The sequence below is a fragment of the Porites lutea genome, chromosome 2, assembly GCF_958299795.1.
Source record: "Porites lutea chromosome 2, jaPorLute2.1, whole genome shotgun sequence".
NCBI classification, from domain to species: Eukaryota; Metazoa; Cnidaria; class Anthozoa; order Scleractinia; family Poritidae; genus Porites; species Porites lutea.
Window position 1 is genome coordinate 39,509,052 of NC_133202.1, and position 22,707 is coordinate 39,531,758.

Below are 22,707 nucleotides of genomic sequence, written 5' to 3' on the forward strand. Positions count from 1 at the left end.
TACAAAGTATAGTTTCTTACTAGCTTTCATACTGACTTCAGTTATCTTTCTATGTAACTGTTGTTGCTTATCGTAAGTCCAAGTAGCTTGGTACTATTGTTTGACTACCAGTAGCTATTTTCTATCTGGCATCGATAGCCAGGTCCATGCGTTCAGATTGTGGGGGACGGCGCAATATTTCATCCACGACCACTAGATCAAGGGACTCTGGAAAGAAGGCACTACCACTACTCACTAGGCGCTAACAAGCACGAAGTCTTTGGACCAAGTGCAGAGTTGATCCACTCTGAATATTGTAGTAACTCAGACTGTGATCATCTTCTAGTCTCTTGCCCGCAAATACAAGACGTTGTGAGTCTGGTGGGCACAGGCATAACTGGTGGATAACGGCCTTCACAGTCCTGATGTAATCGCTCGGGTTCACTATTATTGTCATCATTCTTCCATCCATCATCTTAACAAAGATTTGCATGTCAGATGGTGGAGCGTTCATACTGCTTTCTCGTGCAGAACTGCTCTCTGACAAATGCTCTTGGCTCAAACCTAGGAAAGTTATATGTGAAATTCCATTTAATGCACGGCTTTTGTATCTTGCAGCCTGGTAGACTACGTGGGGTCGACGTAGGTCGCAGAAAGAAAAAATACGAAAAGTCCTAATTTAGGGTGATCGTTGCCTGGAATGTCCCTTTTCCTTTCTTCACAATTTCTCCGTCGATGTATACACTTGCTGCTGCATGGAGCCGAAGCTCGTCTCCTTCGTTCTTGATACGAAACACCTGAGAGTATGTGTTTTCCAGTTTGTCGTGCTTTATGGTCTCACGGAGACAAGTGCAAGGAACACAAGTAGAGAAGACACTTAACTCAAATCTCACCACTTTTGACGGGTCAAATTTTGCAAAATGAATTAGACTCATTAAAACATTACACGACGAGTGCACCAAAACTTCATCAACGTAATCACGATCAGCAATGATTTCTCTTAGGCAGCAGGAAAACAGCTCTAGTCTCTTATACAATCTAATGTCCTCACAAGAGTGTTGGAAAAACGGCTTTAAATAGTTAAGCATGGATAACATTGCCAAACTTTCGCCCCACTTTTCAATTTCTGTGTTTGGCTCCTTGTCGTAGTTTTCCATGCACAGTCGTTGGAGAATGTTGCAAGAATCACGAAACAGCTCAGAAACTCCGTTGTTTTCTTCGGCCGTCCGTACACTGGACACAAACGTATCTAGTGTTTCCTTAGTCAGTCCTCTCAGGCCGTTTTGGGGAACGTCTGACATCCTCTGGTCAACAAAGATATCTTTTATGTTCTGAATAAGGTAAGGGACAATAATTAGGAAGGTTTTGATGGTAGATTCTTCAGACAACGAACAAACCTCTTGGTACCGTTTCTTCATTTCTTGAGGAAGTGGACAGTGATTATCGATGGATTGGATGAGATATTGCGAATGAAATAGTTCTGTGAATCATCATGCATGTATTGTAAGCCCAAGATCTTGGTTGCAACTTGCCTTAACTGCCTGATATGCATCTGTCCTCTTTGTGTTACTCTGTAAGCTAATGACAACGACGAAAAACATTCAGTGGAGAATGGCCGTTTTTATACTTAGGACGCATTATCCGTCTGGACAAAAAAGGGCAAACATTTTGTAGTTCGTCTGGTTATGCGTCTGTAGTATAAAGACGGGAACAAGACGCATTATGCGTCCAGACGAACCTTCTTTCGTGATGCGTCGCTCAAGGCGTATTTCGAAGGAAAGTTCGTCCAGGCGCATAACGCGTCTTGTGCCGTCTTTATACTTCATACGCATAACCAGACGAACTAAAAATGTTTGCCCAAGTTCGTCCAGATGGATAATGCGTCCTTAGTATAAAAACGGCCATAGACGCATTACCAGTCAAGACGGATAATGCGTCCTCTAGTATAAAAACGACCCATAAGGCAATGAACTCAAATCTAGAGCTGTTATTTAAGGCCTGTTTACAAGGAGAGAGGGTTATCCTTGTGCTAGGGTTACCCTTGCAAGCGGGTTTAAGTTAGCTCTGGTTTACAAGCAACACCCAGGTCAACTTTACCAGCTTTACTGACGTGTTTCGTCGTGCGTGACATGCTTTGTAACGTCCAAGAATTTAAATAAAACTTGAAGTTCTCAATTGAAGACACGTTAAAGTCACGAAAAAACAGGAAAATATCATCATCGTATACAGAAAATACCTTATATTGTTCAGATGTTTACAATTTAGCTCAGAAATTGAAAAATTCCGTTCAAATTGTCACGATTACTGGTCACACATGACGGAGGAAAGTTGTCCCGGGTAGGCGAGTTATCCCTAGCAGAGCGTTTACAAGGCAAGTAGGGTAACCCTCTTGCAAGGGTACCCTAGCATTCAGGTAGGGTTACCCTAGCGCTAGGGTAACCCTACCTGCCTTGTAAACATGTCGTGTAAAAAAAGAAGAAATGTGCGAGTGCTAGGAAAACCATCTTGCTGGGGTAACCCTAGCACCAGGGTTACCCTCCCTCCTTGTAAACAGGGCCTTAGCCTGGATATACTCCCAACATTTACTTCAACAACCTCAATTTGCCAACGTTTAATGAATAACAAGGGAAACTCTATTTAACCAAAATAAACTGGCTGTTTAAACTTTTAACTACTTTTATTGACACGTAACAGTATTTCTGTGAATATGACCCCAGTATTCTTGTGCTGCCTTGCACTATTCCGTCTGTTATTCGTTATTAGTTTTTAGCGAAATGTCGTTACATTTTCACTAATTTTTAGCAAAAATTTCTTCGAATAGCGTATCCAAGCACTACTTTACCACCTAATTTCTGGTTACCCATCAACAACTCAGGTATATTTCTTCTAAAATAGTCCGGATATCCGTAGCTTTCGCGCCTTTGTCAAACAAAAGGGAACCTTGGGACAACTAACCTTCTTGTTTTAATCTCTCTAGGTCTTTTCTGAGAGCGGCAAGATCTTTCACCACGTTATTCGTTTGCGACCAATGCTGCAAAATGATTTCCAGTTGTTCGTTCTCGTCCTTCTGAGATTTTGTCAGGCGATTTATGCATTCTCCAGGCATCTCAAGCAACTCTGCAATTGGAACAACCTTAAAAATGGCACCCTCTACATCTAACAGGCTCCTTACATAACCACACAGTTCTGTTGAGAAAATGCATGGTTATGAGATTAGAAATGCGCTTCCAATTTTCACTCAATAGTTGCTAATATAGACCTTTTTTTACTGCCATAGCAAGACACATTTTGGACAATACGGTTACACAGACCACGTTGAAGGGCATTTCCTACGGTAACTAAAGCCGTGGTAAGGTGAATTAAAGTTCCTAATTGCGGAGATAATCGCTCTTGATATGACTTATCTTGTTACGATGAACACGTACACGTATAGATAAGGTAGAGTTTCAACTAGTTTGTTAGTTCAAACAACCTAGCAAAGGTATGGTCTAAATTGTTTCTTAACTTTGATTTCAATTTACAGTTTGGTTGGACCCCATTTCGAGTTTCGAATCAAATAGGTGCTCTTTTTAACTAAACACAGTAGTATAATAGGAATGTTTTAGGCCTCTTTGTTGACATGGAATCTCGTTAACTTGCGCTACCATATCACCCTCGTTCCCACGGTTCTCTCCAACGGTAGAAGAGGGAACCTGGGAACATGTCTGCTACCATATATCAATGTGGGTACGGCCATAGCCTCTTTATTTTAACCTCATGAATAAATTGTGGGGAAACCTCATTTGGATATGACGCGCTATTGGTAGGTAGTTCAACCCACTAGACAGGGAGCACTTACCATTTGTATGGAAAACCCGGAAATTCCGGGGAGAATTGAAATGGAACGGTTAATCCCGGTGGAAATTTCCCAAAAACACAAGGTAATACCTTTCGAGGTATTACCTTTTTCCCGTTTTTACCGAAACGACTGAAATTTTCTTCACCATTTGTCTGGATTACTAGTGCCAGGCTTCATGGCGAGAGAGAGCGAAAAATTTACTGGTATTTTGTAAATGGTACAACTCAATCCCATTCCTGTTTTCGGTGCCAAAAAAATACCAGTACCATTTGACTGAAATTTTTCACCGAAATTTCGTACAAATGGTAAGCGCTCCTGTTTACAAATTATTTCCACGTTGGTTAATTTCTTGCTTTTTGATTGGTTGACGAAAAAACCCAAGAAAAGTACTCATCGTTTGATACGTGTTGTCGAAGGAATAAGCGCTAAGTCGCCTATGACTTTAAATCACTAAGTCGTAACGCATTTATGTAAGGTCTATTTCCTGCCTCTTTTATTGTCCAACAAATTGTTTAAGTTCCAGTTCACTGATTCGTGGCACACAACGAGTGGGAAGGCAAACTAGCTCTTTCTAGCACCAAACAATCTTTTTACTTTCCGCAACCCCTTTTTTCTCCCCTATAATTCAGTGATTTCACGCTTCTTTCACCACCATCACAACATTTCAATTGACCACTCCAGAAAACACCATGACATACCATAATGCTCTTTGCTTGTCCCTCCAAAAGTTTGCATAAGCATTGTTATGGCCTCAAGAGGAAACTAAAAACAATGCTTATTTCTATTATTTTTCGTCCACCACCTCCACAACCACATTTCCGTTTTTTCCCACCACATCCACCACCACATACGAGGAGCGAGGAGGAAACAGACAGCGAGGCGGACATACTATGAATTTATTAGCCTGTGTACAGTTGCGCCCTCTATAAAAAAAAAGATGCATCAGCAGGTTTGGATCACTCAATCAATTGGTATCTAAACACTTAAAGTAAATTATCATGTTTATTAGCTGAGACTACCCAATTTACCTCTTTCGCTGAAATGACTCTCATCTGCATGTCCATACTCTCCTCGTACACTGACCTTCCCACACAGAATTCTGACATCTTTATTCCATTCAAGAGAAATTCTCAAAACCTTTCCTTCATGCCACCAATCATAAGAATGGACGATGAAACTTGTACTTTCTTGCTGACTGTCGGCTATTTTGTAGTCTTCTCCAACTCGAACATAAATTTGAAGTGTTTCATTATTGTATATGCTCTTTTGTTCTTCCTGACCAGGGCGTACATGCAGCTCTAAGAACCCTTCTTTCTTTAATTTCATCAAAGCAGAAGACGTCTCGTCTTCTCTATAGAATTGCTCTTGGTAGATGTCTTGGCTAACAAACAATAAGGCAAGTTCGTCATACACTGAAGAGGGATTGCTCTTCTTGACCAAAACTGACAAAGTGTAGTTAAATGCTAGAAGGTTGAGCCTTGATACAATGTCTTTGGTGTGAAGCAGAGTTAATCTGCTCAATCTGTACAGAATTGCAATGATTGAAAAGTGCTCAATTACTATAACTGCTTTTGTGTTTGCTTCGTTGATCTTTGACTTGTGAGTGATGTCTTGCCAGGTGATCTTTTCGCCACCAGTCTTTGAGCCGTGCAATATGAGAACGTCATGCCGATTAAAATTCATGTTTAACTCGCTTGTCAACGTCAAAGGCTTGTTGAAATATGTACCACTGGGTTCGAGCTTGATAATGGGAGCGCCAAACATGACATCATTCTCAAGATCCTTAAGGACTAAATGTCCATAGAACTTGGAAGGGTCCTCAAATGTTAAGTGCACAGACATGGAATTGTCGACAGCTCCCGGCGGGAAAGTTAGTTTGACACTTCCGCCAACCACTGCTCCACCTTTACTGGTTATTGTGCTGCGTAAAACTCCTGTGTCGTTTCCTCAATGAATAATCTTTGATGATCAATGGCGAAAAAACATAATAAAAAAATAGTGAAGAGAATATTAACAAACTACATATTGATAGGATCAAGAGAAAATAATGGGACAGACAGGGAATCTTAGTGCGTTGTCCGGGATATGTGAATTTCACTTAAGTTATTTTTAGAGGTTGTAATTAAACGGAAGTCTAATTCCTGAGACGTCCGCATATTTTAATCGATTATTTGAAAAGTCATCAATTTCACGCGCAACTGCCTCAAAGCAAACAACAAAATATTTTAATAACGACTGTTTAATTTTCCGTGAAATGTTTGAACCCTGGAGTACTTCATAAGTAGGTTGAGTATGATCGTCCAGGTGAACGTAGGTTTGAACGGGACCGTTATTGTTGACAGCATAGTCTCTCCTTTTGACAGTGACTGACGTTTCGACAACCTATGCGGTTGTGCGGTAGTCATCTTCAGAGTCAAAGTGAGTTGTATCACGTCAGTTAATGGTATTGAACTCTGGTTATTGACCCGGGCCCCGGGTCAAAACTCAGCTATAGTAAATGGAAAAAAGTCGTTTTGAATCCTTCGAAGTCTTTTTTTGCCTTAAAAAGTGTCAACCCTAGGATTTTGTCGAGTTTTAAAAGATCATTCTCTAAAAAAATGGGAAAAACACCAAGCTCACACATTATCCACTCGCTAGGAGGTGAATATTGTTGAATAGTCCGAGATAGTGAACCAATCAGATTGCTTAAATCACCAAGATCACTGAGTGTGTATATACTACTACTACTACTAATAATAATAACAATAACGGACACTTTATTTGTGTTTTCGAATGTACAATTGTAAATCTCGCTACGTATAGGCAATTTACAAATGCTTCTTTAGATTGGATTATTCAAAAAAAAAAAGAAAGAAAGAAAGAAAGAAAAAAGAAAAGAAAAGAAATCAAAATTGCATTAAGTCTGGGCTATCCCAATTCCTATTTCTACAACAAAAGATGTAATATGTTGCTCTAATAGCTATTTTTATCATTTTCTTGATTATATGAAGTTGCTGCTTTTTGTCAATACCAATGTCATTCATCGTATCTAAGAACGTGGAGCATTCATCGGAGAAAACGCCCAGGGAGCTCATGGAGAGATTTACAAATTTCACATATCTGTAATTTCTACTTATTTCTTTGATCAAGTTCAGATATTTTTCTTTTTTACGCACTGCATTGTTATTAAGGTTAGACTCGACACCAATAATAATAATAATAATAATAATAATAATAATAATAATAATAATAATAATAACAATAATTGAATCTATTGAGCACGGTTGAATATAATGAGCACGAATAAATTCGTTTTTGCAGTTATCCTCCAAAGATTGTATATTCCGTTGTAAACACAGCGACGGAAACATGAGAAACCGTAATGTATCCGCTAACGGAAACACGCGTTTGCCGCTGTGTTTCCGCAACGGAGTCACGTGTTTCTGCCACGTTTAAGTTTACGGATACTTGATTTTTCGTCCTGTGTATGTTTAAAAGTATCAAGTATCGTGAGACCCCATTTTAGATCCTGCTGAGTTGACCCTCCCTCAATTTCGCGTTGATTGTGTGATGGCCACTTAAATTTCCCGCCCCTGGATCGAAACGGCGAATACAGGGGCCAAGCTGCTTAGCATGACCAAACTCGGTAGCTGCAAGATGGAAAAACATTGGTGACCACTTTTCTGTTCTTCCTACATTTTGACATCATCTGTGATCTGTTACTAGAAAGACGCAAGGTAACATAGAATCTGTTTTTTTAAGTGACAACGAGGGAAAAAGGGGTCGAAAATTTTAAACGTGCCATGGTTCCGCTTGCAGAGAAAACAACGTCAGATTTCATCCTGTTCATAAAAAGTTACTGTTTAGCTCACCTTGATTACGAGGCTGAAAATCCATCAAAACAAGGACTGGAACTGAGCCAAAGGATGCAAAACTATCAAATACTTCTACTCCACCAGTATCACCGACGCTGCTTGGGCCACTGTCTCTCCCTTTAAAATAGTCTGAGAAATGAGGAATCACCTTCCGTCTTTTACCACCAATCTGCTCTTTGTCTAAAAAAATAGTATATTTACATCTTATTAAAACCAACTCTTTCCATTCAATAATGAAACTATTTTATTATCTATAGTACGCTAAGGAAGCCTCGGCTATGAAATTCACATATAAAACCATGAAGCATGTCAAATTAATCATAAACCAAATCAACATGAAAATATTGGACCACACTTCTTGAAAGAGTTCATCACCGAAATAAATCAAACGAAAGAGTCTGATAATCAGCTGCAAATTAATTAAACTCTGCAACAATAACGTTTTTGAAAGGAAATACATGACTTGTTCCACCCCCCATTCGGGGAATAAATACCTTTTATTGGCCGAGTTCTCGGTCCGTGCTCTAAATTACGGACTGGCTTCGCGCTTGGGCCGTTAATCGATGGAAAAGACGAGGATCTATTATTTAAAAGGCAGTACGAGAAAACGAGGCTAATAAGATGTTTATTATATGGCTTCCTGTTTGGGGAACAGGAAGCAAGTGCAGGACACACGCACGATTTGACAGTCATTTGACAGGAGTCAAAAAAGAAAAGTTTTTATCGGCTCACATTAACTAGGCTTTCCGTTAAAGTGGAATCAAATGCACCATGTTGAAAAATTTTCTCGGTCAACACTAAGAGCACTGTAAGTTTTTGCTGGCCAATGTAACGCTGGAGTATTTCGGAAACTGGAGACTGTGTCTGGCTCGAGGTCGCTTCCATCTTTCTTTCGTTGGTCTTTGTAAAAAACACGAGATATATCCAGGATTGAAAAATCGCAATTTTAGCAAAAAACAATTCGCAAGAAAATACTGTCAGACCCTTACTTGCAAATATGGCAAAAAAAAAGCAAGAAAAGCAAATTTGACAAAACTTCAGTCTTATGCAAAAGAAAGGCAAAAGAGGCTCCCGAGAAGTCCGCAAATTTCGCAAAAGTAACAAGAATGTTTCTTGTTATCAAAAAAGACGCGGTAACAAATATCGCAAGAATAGCACGAATAACCAATTTCACAAAATTCTCGACTTATCAAGAGGACAGGAAAAGAAGGCCCTCCAGAAGTCCGCAGATTTCGCAAAAATCGCAAAAGTAACAAGAATTTTTTGTGTTCTACATAAAGAATAACAAATTTAATGTCAATTATGTTCCCGATTGTTCCAAACATAGCAGTTCCTTGTTACTTTTGCAATTTTTGTTGGTTGCAACCTTGTCAAAGGTGTCTTTGCCATTTAACTTTAGAGGTCTTTTTTTTTTTTGCTTAATTTGTTATTCATTAAAAAATTTGTTACTCTCGCTAATCTTGCGATATTTGTTTTCCTGTCTTTTCTATTGCAAGTAAAAAAGTCTTGATACTTTTGCGATTCTTGCGACATTCGCGGCCTTCTCGAGGGCCTCCTTTGCCTTTCTTCGTGAGAAGTATTTCCTTTCGCTAAATGTTTTCATCAGTTTCGTTCTCAAATAAACACAGGTACTGGCTAAAATGTGGAAGGACGAAGTCAACATCCAAGCCCTCAGGGTTTACAGATCTATACTTATAAGGTTCTACTACTCATCATTGTTTCGAGATGAAAAGATTTCGAGCTGCAGAATTTTGGTCCGTGCAGTAAGTTATGGATCGCAAATCGCACCTTATTCTGTCCACATGTTTTCTTTTTAATGCAAAATAAATGTCCACACATTTGAATTTGCAGGACATGAATGATGATAAATAATTATTGACCATCAAAATCGTCGCTCATTTTTTACACAATTAAACAATTTTCCCTGACACTGTGAAAACTTTTGTTATCAACAGCTGAAGAACTCTGCCTTAATCTGAGCCACATACCAAACATCTGTGGTTCATAAGTGAACTCCACAGGTTCACTGGTTTCCTGATCTGACTTCCGCCTCAGTTCAAGATGAACCTTAACAGGACTTTCAGTAGCAACATTCCAGTATGCCGGCGTTTTGAACACTATGGCAACCTATAATAGTTCATTCATTCATTTACATTACCATGCAACCATTTTTAATTCACAATATACAATAAATTTATAAAATATTAAAGATGTTAGACACTATTCTAAATTATTTTTCAAATGTTCAAAATTAATTGTAATGTATGGCTCTTGGTAATGGCAATTAAAAGGAAACGTATTAGAAGCCAGGGGGCTTATGAACTATAGGCTTTTTGAGAATATGGGTTACACCATGTGAATTAAGGGTACTGAATGAAAAATGAATTATTACAAAATTAAAGAAAAGAAAAGAAAAAGTATGTAGCTCAACAAAGAGTATATGCATGTCACCAAGAAAGAAGGAGTTCTTTTCACGTCTTATGCCAAACAAACCAATACTTTCATAGTTTGGAATTTCACAATTTGGCGAGTTGAAAAACTTGGGACCTTGAAACCGAATTGAGAATATAATTTATTACAGATGTTATCCAATTTCTCCAATCATCAAAGTTTAACAAACAGGCTATTTTAAATAATCTTTTTTGCCAATAAACTGCACCTGTCTATGGACGTCTGTGGGAGAGAAGATTCCTTGAGCTTCCCATGACCTCTTGCCAGTACTAGGGTCAGTCTCATAAAACACAACTTCAGTGTCGTCTGCAACACATTAGAGACATACACAAAACATAAGAAACACATGAGTGATAAGGATTTTAGAGTCAAAGAGTTCACAACAACTATTACTGGTTAACCTGGGGAATAGAGTAATAATATAACATGGTCTGGTGTAGACCAAGGGTTCCAGGATGCCATACCATAACACTGATCATGGAGTACCCACTCCCTGCCCCCAAACTCACAGGCATCAGAAACCATGATTCAGTGACTAATGCCTACATGTATGCTTTGATAGTCGGGTGCTAATTATAATATTGACAAAATCTAGAAAGACAGTTTAGGAATCACTCTGTCTTGTCATCTGACATGTACAAAAACTTTAAAATGACATACCTTTCTGCACTTTGTCATAAAGCAGGTAGACCTCATCATTTCCTGTAACACATCCAGAGTTGCGATCCATGCGACAAATCTTCAGATTGGAGGCTGATAGGGCGTCTGATTTGGAAAAAACAGCCAAGGGTTATATAACAAACAATCTGCACAATGCATGTCCTATGACTACAGCAAAAAACCTCACCACAATAGCAACTACGGAGACAAAGAGAAAGCGACAATAGGTCATTGCCAATGTGGGGAGATAGGGGGCATAAAAATGACCCAGTTCTATGAACACTAAGGTTTATTATGTTTTAAAAAACATCCAGGAGAAGCTGACACTAAAAATTCAAGCATCAATTGGAGAATAGGATATAGACGTATAAATAATATTTGCAAGCATTTTTGTTCATGTATGAATAAGGCTTTACGATCATCTTACTTGAATCATAAACTGGATCTGAGATACAAGGTGGCAATGCTTTAGTGAAGCAGCCACTCTCATCAGGAAGGTAGGCTTGAAAGCACAGTCGTACAGCGCTTAAATTCATGTTAGTCTTCTGCCCCTCCACCATCTGTCGCACTTTGCGTGACTCCTCCTCTGTAAATCAGGTTGATATAGCTGTTTGACAGTTTACCACTCCCTCAATACTAATTCTTATTCTAACATCTAAGTAAACTTTTGAAACTCAAATCTTCTTTTGTTGATTTTTCAACTAATTTATTTTATTTAATCCTATCTTTATAAATTCTTTTTTAGGATTTCAGTTTTTTTTTTTTTCAGCTAGTTTTTATTGGCACCTCTTTGAGGTAGACATTACTTCTTTGCAGCTTGCCCGTCCCTCATAATCAGTGCTAATCTTAACATCTAACTTTTTTGTTCCGCTTTCTACACACAACCCTCCTGTATACACGCATCCTCCCTCCCCACCTAGCCTACTATTTTGGTGGAGACTTGGGAACCCTTTCATTAGGGACTGCATACCACACCTGTAATGCCACAAAGATTGCTAGATAAATCTACTGTTTTTTTTTTTTTTTTATGTGATTTTTTTTTTGCAAAGAATCTGTCGCACTTTGCGTGACTCCTCCCCTGTGAATCAGATAAATAGAACTCAGTTACCCTGCACCTGTTGTGGGAGAAGCCACTTACTGTTTCGTTTCAAAATGACAGGAACTGTTTAGTGTTAATTGGCTAATTAAGATGAACAAGATATACAGCCATTTTAAAACTCTTGGCCCTAGAAGACAAGGAAACTTGATGAGAATCAACCTAGGTTTAAAAAATTTTTAATTTTGAACTGTAACATACACATTTCTCACATTTATTTTTTAGATGTCAAAACCAACATTAAGTAAAAAAGACCAAAAACAAAACAACAACTTGAGGGGGCAGGTCTGTACAGGGGACATTTTGATTAAAAGTCCAATGCTAGTGTTACAAATGTATGTATGCCAACTGAAATAAGTTTGTAAGAAAATATCACAAACTTGCATTTTTCTTAAAATTTTTTATTTGTGTAATAAATTATTGCGTTACATTAGCAGACTGTTAAGGGTACAGGGTTTGAAGTAAACTGTACATTATAATTATCCATTTTAAATTTTTGTAACTCACCTCCAATTGCTTCAGCCACATTTTTATTAAATTCTGAGAGATCACCATCAGCTAAACCTTGATAACTTATCGCTGTGTCCGCATCAAACCCCTTGCTGTCCACTGTTAGTGCATTGAGAGTTGCTGTGTGGAGTGTCTGAAGTTTAATGTATCGATCCATCAACACTTTAGACACGTACACTCTTCCTTGTTACATGTTGAATACCAAGGTTTGGAAAACTGAAATTGAAAAATGATTATCATCATCAAAAAAAATTATTATTAACAATTGTATGCATTAAACACCCACAGCAACAAGATATTGATGGTCACTGGATCTTATAAAAATGACGAACCTCTTAAAAGTGACTACTCAAAAAACCGAAAGCCTCTCTATAAAACAGACAAAATCGAACCGTTTACTTCCATTACCTTTAACACTTGAATACGCTCTTGAAGTACTTGTTGCTGTCTAAAATGCGATGGGATTTCTTGCTTTTCGTTTGAGCTGATACAGAAGGCAGTCAAATGTATAAAGGCGAGTCTAGGAAATACACTCTGAAGTGTGTATTGTTGTATAAAGGCGAGTCTAGGAAATACACTCGGAAGTGTGTATTGTGCGTTAGTTTCAGATACTTTAAATGTAAATATTAATTGATGGTAAATTTAAATTCTGACGACAATTTTTAGTCTTTGATCCCTCCGACAAAATTAAATAATTACAATAATTTCATTTTGTCTTGTTTAATCATACTAGAGACGAATTATCCGTCTAGACGGATAATTCGTCTCTAGTATAAATTCGGCCGATAGGCAGGGTCGTAACAAGGTATATTTTTTGCCAACTGATCGCACATTTAGGCCTTAAATTTTGATCCCTGATCCCAAAATTGTTGCAAAACTTGATCCCTGATCCCGTGAATGTTTTTGATCCCTGGATTCAATCTGGGTTGGATCAACTGCGTATACTTTATAAAAACTGAAAAAAAGTGTTTCTTTTTTTATCACAATTAGTCACATCATTTACTGACTGGAGAATTAAGGTTGGGTCCAGTCCGTTCTTTTGACTTATCATCATTTCTATCATAATACGTTCCACTTAAGAGCTCTCATTACAATATACAGTCAAATCTGTATTAAGCGACCCTCTATTAAGCGGTCACCCTAGGCCTCTAGTAAGCGGTCACGTATCAAAGTCCCGGAAATCGCTTCCCTTACTTACTGTAAACTTTACCTCTATTCATTAAGCGGACGTGCTCACCCTTTCTAAGGTCTCAAAGTGCTGATTTTATTGTTTTCACCTGTATTAAACGGTCACTTTGTTTACAAAAAAATAACTTGAATTCTGGGAGTCAAGTACAGCAAAGTTAAAATCACAAGTGTAACTTGTTTCCACAAATGTCTGAACAGTGACGTTCGGTAACACGTTTTCCTTTAATAATGACCCTGAGTAGTCATGCTTCAGCAAATTTAACCCCCTTTGGTGCCTAGTCAGTGCCTAGCAAGTGCCTAGTTAATGACGTCACTGCGGAAAGAAGTGCGTTCCTCTATACTAATAAAGTGCCTAGTCAGTGTCTTCCTGCATACTAATTCGGTATAGGTTTACTAATGAGAAAATACTACAATAGGCACAAGCTTGCCCGTGAAGTAACTTGAGCTCGGTTTTCAGACCGTCTATCAAAAGGAATAAGAAAGCGATCCCCTAGCAACACGAGAAACGGCTTCCTATATCTTAGTTAGCGATAAAACTCGGATATATAAACAAAACACATACAGAAAGTGGAGTTAAAAAATCTTTATTTCAATTTAGTTTATGTCTTCTTATTTAGCTCTAAAACTCGAATATAAATATACAAACACATATACATAAAGTGGAGCTGAAAACGCTCTATTTCAATTTTGTCTGACTATTACAGAACCGCGTTTTCTCCCATCTATCTTAAGGAACTGAAAAACTATTGAAGTCTCAGCGTTTCACGCACCATTAGTCAGTTAAATATGCGAGTTCACAAGACCACCGTTGCATACAAATTAGCTCTGCAGTAAAACCCCACGGGAGCATATTATAAACACACACACACACACACATACACACACACACACACACACACACACACACACACACACACACACACACACACACACACACACACCAAAAAAGACAATTAATAACTTAACAAGGATCAGTTGAAACAGACTACTAATAATTGCTAGCAATAAATCCAGAAAGGTCATTTTTCCAAATCTTTGTTAATGAAGACATAATTAATGTTCAAACTTGGGAGGAATTGTCCCTGAAAAACCCCATCGAGCCACCTTAAAATATTATAATGGTGAAAACCTGTTTAGCGTTTGGTGAGGAAAGTATGATTTGGGAGTGGATGCAGGAATTTTGGAGGGTCCAAAACTGTTCTCACTGCTGAGAGTATTTTACAACTAATCATTTCTACCCTCTCTGCCGTTTTTTTTTTCTGCCTCGGATAACACCCTCCTCGACTCCTCGATCTGCTTAATTCTTCATATCCTATTCAGCCTCATTCATTAACTGCTAATTAGATCTAACTGAAAGATTCTTAACACATTTGGTAGGGGTATTGCAAAACGCTAAATGTCTCTGGGCTCAGTTCCTCGAAAGATGGTGAAGTTTAAGTCGTTTAACCCAGAGTTTAGCAAGCAGGTTGAGTTTTCTTGTCTAGGAACAAGTACCGTATTGCCATGAATAAACGCCCGGAGGCTTATTTAAAATTTCGATCGGCTAAAAAGATGGGCGTTTATTTGAAGGAGGGCGCTTACTAAGTTCTAATGTTGATAATCAAGCGCATCTTAGTCCCATGTGTACAGGCTACACACCGAGGTATCCATAAAGTAGCAATAAAAACAGGTTTCTTTGTATCCCCACACTAAAAGAAAGTGACGGGGGAGGGGAAGTGGGCGCTTATTCGAGGGGGTGCTTGTCTGACATTTTGTCCTAAGGTTGGGCGCTTATTAGGGAGAGGGTGCTTAATGGAGAGTGGGTGCGTAATTGAGGAAATACGGTGACTGCAGTTTATAATATGTTGAGCCTTTCCTCAGAGATCCAGCTACGACTGAATAAAACTATACTCTAAAAAACCTAAAGTAAGATAATTGCAATGAAGGATTAAAATTTTAGTAATGGTAATTGGACTGAGTGAAGCACAGTTTAAGAAGCAATTTGGCGAAATTTGAAATTTCAAATTAGGAGCCTGATTACCCTGAATTGTACGACACGAAGTCCTTTTACCAATTAATTGAGTCAATAAAAAAGTACGAGAATCTTAAGACCGGAATATTCACGTAAGTACAAAGTTTTTAACACATCAACTTACAGCTTCTAAAGCAATAACATTGCTGAGGCAGTAATAAAAACGACTCGAACCAATCGTCTGAAATTCAGGCTACTTGGCTTAAAACTTTGCAGAATATGGTCAACTCCAACAACTGCATGAACTATTTTAAATCTGACATGGTTTTCCGGTTCGTTCCATATTAAATACATAAATTTCTCATGCAAGCCAAAACAAGGAGTCCCTTTCTTTCTATCTTTCTCGTTTCATTTACTGACCACAAATCACTAACGATATCAAATTAATTTAAAGAAACACGAGCTGTGCCCAAAATTCCCCGACTCAGCTACATGCTTCGTGGAAGCTATTTCTAAAGTTTACTTCTGAAAAGGATTCACCAGTTGCGTAGGAATAAATCAGATTCAGTACATTTTCCCTAGGAATATCTCCAGGAAACAAGTACGTTATCATAACTTCCCTGAAACACTTACCAACCTTATTATTTCCTCACAGCTGTGAGGAAATAGTCCGGTCAAAGACCGACCAGTAAATACGTAAAAAACCAATCAGTAAATACCAGAAACCCATAAGGGGTTGAAACGTGTAACTCGCGTTCAATGCTCGTGAATATTAGTTTTGACCATATTTGGAAATCTTACTGACGGATATCTATTTTCAACAAAATGGCTGCTGCACGATCACCATGCAGATGTTTTAACACAAGAGTTCTGCATTTCAAGACTGAAAATACACCGTTAAAAGACAAAAAATGGAAAGAGAAAGTTCAAAAGAATGCTCAGCTTTCTTTTTGTGGAGAAAGGGAGGCTTTTTATCAAGAAATCGTCCTTCGAGGAATTCAACCTTGTTTTCTTCACGGCGGAGCCCATGGTCTGTTTTAAATGCAACCAAGTCAGCGAAGTTTTTGCTGAATTTTCAGGTACATTTTGCACTCTATGGCCAAGAAAATTACGTTTTTGAAAGGAAATTTATGTATTTTTAAATGTTTCATAGACGTTTCATAAATTTTTCTCTTCAGCGCTAAAGAAAAATTGCAAAATGTGCCCTGATTTCAGATGGATTTTGTGTTGAATTTTGCCATGTGCTTAGCCGATGTCACTTGCGTGAACGGATCCACGATCCAGATAGTGTTTTCCGAATTGCTTTAAAGGATTAACTTTTTGGATTTTGAATAAAAATTTTCAAGAAACGGCTTCTCTGTCTATTGTTTTGAGTTTGTTCATTCATAAAATTAGCTCAAAACACGATCGTAACTACAACATCTAAGTTTAATTTAAGCTCTTAAAATGCTTCTCACATTCATTACAAGCATCACTTTTTGCGAAGATGTCAGGTTCAGGTTTTGGACACTTTCGATACGCAGCTAATGAATTTTATTCGAAAATATTTTTCACTGTTTATTCTAGACTTTTAAATTTGCAGTATAAGTTTACTGTGCAGAGGGTCAACGAGGTATCGTTTTTTGAAGTGACAACTTCAAGAAGTTGCGAGGCCGTCAATGGGTTTCACAATGTTACATTTGGCCCGGGTGTTAAGGCAATAATATCCTGCTCAGTGTTTTGGTAATATTCCTGGTTTCAAACTTTGAAAGCTTTCTCGGCTTTGAAAGCTTTCCCCCGTTTGTCGGCCATTTTTTTAAGCGGGCGCGGGAACCTGAAGGAAAATTATGTCACGTTGTTTACGAAGTTTGATTGGTCAGTTATCTCTACTTCTCATTCCAAATATGGTGCTTTCGAAAATGAATAATTACGAGCATCGGACAAAGCAAACATATGAGAGTTACACGTTTCAACCCCTTATGAGTTTCTGTAAATACGTAGTAAAAAGGGACATTTTAGAGCGATAGAGAACATAAACGCTAATGCCTCGTTGACTAAAAATCTTTGTAGTAATATTAGTAAAATGCCATTAGCCTAAGTAATTGGAAACTCAAGTAACAACATATACAAAGCTTTTCTAACAGCTCTTGAGGGACCGCCCTCGCTTTTTATGCAAGACCCTATCTCGTAAACAACCAGCTCTAGTTAAGACCACTTAAGACCACTTTACCGAGGTGTCGCTTACGAGAGCGTTGACTGTATAAACAAACTATAATCCTAATAAAAATTCAAAGGAATGAAGCAGATGAAGTCAGTATGTAATTCATATAGAAGACACAGGATGGCTCCTGATATGCGCCACATTGCACTGATGCTATTGCTAAGGACAGTCTTCTTCTGTTAGTAAACTAAAACAACAGTGTCTCTTAAGACTACGTTTGGAATTATATAGGTATCGGAAGAAGGGAGCTGCTTGCCTTACGGCCATTGGCTAATAATTCTTCTTCTAATAGTAGTAGTAGTATAGCTTAGCTTGTTAGTTGTCTCCATTAAACTGGCTTTTCAGCCAACTTTACAAGTGTAAACCGATAAAAAGATAATAACCAATCTACTTTAAAATGCTATGAACTTCATTGCCGCTCGGAGATACGAAATTTCTCTTCGAGTATTGAAAAATATCTCACGAGTGAGCGCAGCGAACGAGTGAATTATTTTTTCAACACTCGAAGAGAAATTTCGTATCTCCAAGAGGCCATGTAATATTCTATTTACTATATAAACACCAATGAACTACCAAACCTTTTCCCTTTAACAGCTTTTTGGTGTGAAAGGCGCGATTTATTATGTAGCCAGGGTGATATTTTCACATGTGAAGATACCAAGTTTTCGCGCGAAAGCTCACCCGGTATTTCATTGGTGTTTATATAATAAAGGCATATTTTTCTCCTCTAAAAATTCTTCATCTGTTCGGATTTCCTAGCTGAAAGTCTAGTGATCCAAAAAGTATAGGGATCAAAACTTACCTTTTCGAAAATTTCAGCCAGGAAAAAGGCTCCCGAAAATTCTAGGTGACCTTTATAGGGTAAAGATCTGTTAAAAATGGCCAATTATACTATTTTTTAGATATTCGAAAATCCTAGGAGAGGCAGGCAAGCAAGAAATTTTACAATAAATGTTCCGAAAATTCTAGATTTCAAATCGTCTTCCGAACAGATATTTTCCGAAAATTGACGTCGGGCGCCTGGTTACAGAAACTATGAAACTGTCCCTCGCACTCGTATCCGACTCTCGACTGCCAACCTCACACAAAATATTCACGAATGTCTAACCAAGAGGTCGCAGATTCAAGAATGCTAAGAAACTCTTTAACAAGTTTATCGCGACATTTCCTTTTAAAGCGTGTTCAGAAAGAGTCATAGATTTTTACTTTCTAGCGCTCACAACATTCTCGGATAAAAAATTTTTTGGCCGCCATTTTAATTTGCAAGCATGTTGGATAGGGTGCTACGTGGCGGGAACTGGGAATTGGTAAAACAGCGAAACAAACTTCTAAACTTCCAAACAAACTACCCGACAAATCGAGTTTTCAGACGCTTTCAAGACAAAAATAGGTAGCTGCCCAGTGTTAATTGGCTTGGTAACATACTGATATTTATTTTACTAACGTTAACTTCAGCAACTTGAGTTAGCTAGCTAGGTGCCTTCGCCACCTACAGGCTTCTTTTACATAGTATGATCTACCCTGGGAACATTAAGCAATTGTTTTCTACATTTTGTGTGGCTTTGTTGGCGTGTGAGGCAGACGTCAGTGCAAGCATACAAGTTACGCGATCTAAGTTCCTAAAGCGACTCATGAGAGTTAGAACAACAAATCGAACCATTTAATTCCTTTTACCTTTAAAGAGGTTGAATCCTTATCGCCTTCCGCTGACATAAGTGCAAGCATACAAGTTACGCGATCTAAGTTCCTAAAGCGACTCATGAGAGTTAGAACTGCGAATCGAACCGTTTAGTTCCATTACCTTTAACACTTGAATACGCGCTCTTGAAGTACCTGTCGCTGTCTAAAATCCGGTGGGATTTCTTGTTTTTTGTTTGAACTGATGCAAAAGGCAGTCAAACGTATAAAGACGTGTCTATGAAATACACTCGGAAGTGTGTATTGTGAGTTGAGTTTCAGAAACTTTAAATGTAAAAGTTAATTGATGGTAAATTTAAATTCTGACGACATTTTTAGTCTTTGATCCCTCCGCCAAAATCAAACAAATGAATTACAAGAATTTCATTTTGTCATAATTCGTCTCTAGTATAAATTTGGTCAATACTGCCCCTGCAGGATATCGCAATCCTCATGTACAAAGTGAACTTTAAGTTAATAGCTGCGAATATTATCGATCTTTTCAGCGTATTGTTGTCTAGTTAAAACCTTCGAAATTCAGACTTCTTTATTCCTGGGTTCAATACCGTGAAATATGGCAGACACTATATTAGATATCTTGGACCACTTTTATGGTCCAAACTGTCTAAAAAGGAAAGGGACCTAGCTGCATTATCGGCTTTCAAAACAAGTATTCAGAAGGACCTTTCAAGTCTCATAGCTGAGAACAAATGTTGAAATTGTAACTTGTGTAATACTTGAGACCCTACTTGTTAATTTACTTTAAAAGGTGTTATCAATGTATTTAGGAGAAAACTGTCGTTGGGTGCCCCTGTGTAAAATGGTTTATTGTCCCAGTGTCCTCATTCTTTTCGATTTTTTGTTTGCGTGAAATTGCAAATATGGTGTGACCATTACGTGTCTATAATCCGGCATAATAGGACTCCCGGTAGGACTGCATGAATTCTGTAATCTTATGAACGATAAAACAAAATCGATCGGACGACTGCATAGCGGGAGTCCAATTTGTTTAATCCTCTGATAAGACGCCTACAGATTGTCAATTAGACGAGAAGTTTTATTCCCGATTCCCTTGCAGTAGTAATGGTGGCTCCTATAGGTAGTAGGCAATCAGAGCGCGAGAAAGTCAATAGAGGTATTGGGGAATAGAGGTCACGTGACCTAATTTGCATGTTTTTGACGTCATAGGGTCACGTGACCTTTCTGGCTGTCAATGGTAGTAGCCAATCAGAGCGCAGTATTTTGTAACTGCTCCCCAGTCCACCGGAAGTGACTGCGCAACCGGAAGTTGCTCCCAGACTCCGGAAGTGTCCGCGCGACCGGAAGTGACTTCCCAGTCACCGGAAGTGACCGCGCGACCGGAAGTCAAGAAATGGTACCCCTCAACTGCTTTATTGCACAATGGAATAACTGGCCTTTATATTTTTGTTGGATGTTGTAGGCTTACCCTTGTGGTACTCTTTTGGGGTGATTTCCAACAACGCATGCGCATAAAGTAACATTCGCTAGGGCATTGTCCTATAACCTAGGAGGGATGACTTGACCTTTATATTTGCAGTGGATGATGTAGGCTCACCCTTGTGGTACCTCTTTGTGACAATGTCCAACAACGCATGCGCATAAAGTAACAGCAGCTAGTGGTATTGTCTTATAACCTAGGAGGCATGACTTGACCTTTATATTTGTGTTGGATGTTGCACGCTTACCCTTGTGGTAACTCTTTGGAAGAATGTCCAACAACGCATGCGCATAAAGTAACATCGATCATTGTCGCGTACAGCGCGAGCGGAAGTCAAGAAAGAAACCCATCAGATTGCTTTTGACGTGAATTGATCACGTGACCATCCCCGACTGCTCCCCAGGTCCTCGGAGAGGAACGGAAGTCAAGAAAAAAACACACTGTATGGCCAATAAAAATCACTTGGTTGGTTTTAATACATTCTTGTTGTCATACCTTGCATTACAGGCGGGACGTGTGCGACTTCCTAGAGACGTCGCGCCCTTGACATGATTTATAATTCCAGCAAGAGTTCCACTTCCTCCTCAATCCTTTGCAAGCCATTGGCAAATCGACTTGTTTTGGTTGTATAGGTTCATCAAGTTCCCCATTTCTTCTTCTGCTGGAATCGTGAGGACTTCATTTTGGTAGTATTTGAGAACACTGAGGACAAAGTTCACAGTTGGTGTTGGGTTTTTTAAAATTGACTAAACAGGTGTGGCAAAGGAATTTTTCTTGAGTACGAGATAATCGTTGATTTTGTTCGAGGTATTGTGCCTTTGTGAAATCCAGTTGACGTTGTAGGTTTTGCAGTTGTTGGTTTTGTTCTTGTATGATTTGAACCAGATTAGCCATAGTTCTTTTATATTCTTTGCATTTGCGGCATCTTTTTATCGGTAAAGGCAGTGACAAACATCTTGCAATACTTTCCATGATGCTGTTCCTCCACGTTGTCTCATCAGCAACTTTTTTCGTTGTTTGAGTGAAGTATTTTTTACTCATTGCTCTTAAGTCCTTTTTATGGGTTTAAGTCGACCAATACTGGTAGAATGCAAATGCAGTAGGGAATTGTGCATTGCATCTAGATTGTATGAAAAAACATTGTGTTTGTCGGGGAAATAAAACTACAACACCACACTGAGTAGAATTTGGCATAAACAATCTCTTTTATTGATAAGGATAACAACAATATGATTACATGCCCAACTTGAGTTTAGCTTTCATGATATTTTTGACAATATTTTCCGTCAGACTTTTCCGACCTGGCAGTTTATCGATCTTGGCAATCATCTTGCGATCGGCCATCCATTTGTCCTTCAAGTTTTTGGCTCTAGCATAGTCAATGTCGTGGGCTTTAGCAATCTTGTCTAACCTGTTGATGCCTGGGTCACCGCGGGCTAATCGTTTTTCCAAATGAGTCCCAGGTCCCATATACTGATAACCGGGCCAATGAAACTCTATGCCCGTCTTGGTCAATAACTTTTGAACATCAAATAACTTGCCCCCACGTTGCGAACGTCGACGTTTCCGACGGGTTTGAGGTGCGACACGACGTCTCTTGGTCCGTCTCATCACGGGGTTTTCCACGTTTTCCACTCCAAGGCTTTCTTGGCCAGACTTTCTGCTTTCTTTTGGGCTGCGTCGGTGGCTTTTTTGCGAATGCTGCGCTTGACCGCTTTCTTGATAGATTCCACACGTTCACTGGGTGTATCCCAAGGCTCTGCACCGTGCGTGTCTGAAAAGGGTAACTCTTGAGCCAACTCTTCGGAGCTCACCTCAGGAGTGAATCGAAGTTTCTTTTTGGC

At 38.8% G+C, this 22,707-nt stretch overlaps 1 pseudogene; it reads right to left on the reverse strand.

The window, feature by feature from the left end:
- Positions 1–653: 653 nt before the first annotated feature.
- LOC140926190 (uncharacterized) lies at positions 654–22,474 on the reverse strand (annotated as a pseudogene).
- Positions 22,475–22,707: the final 233 nt, after the last annotated feature.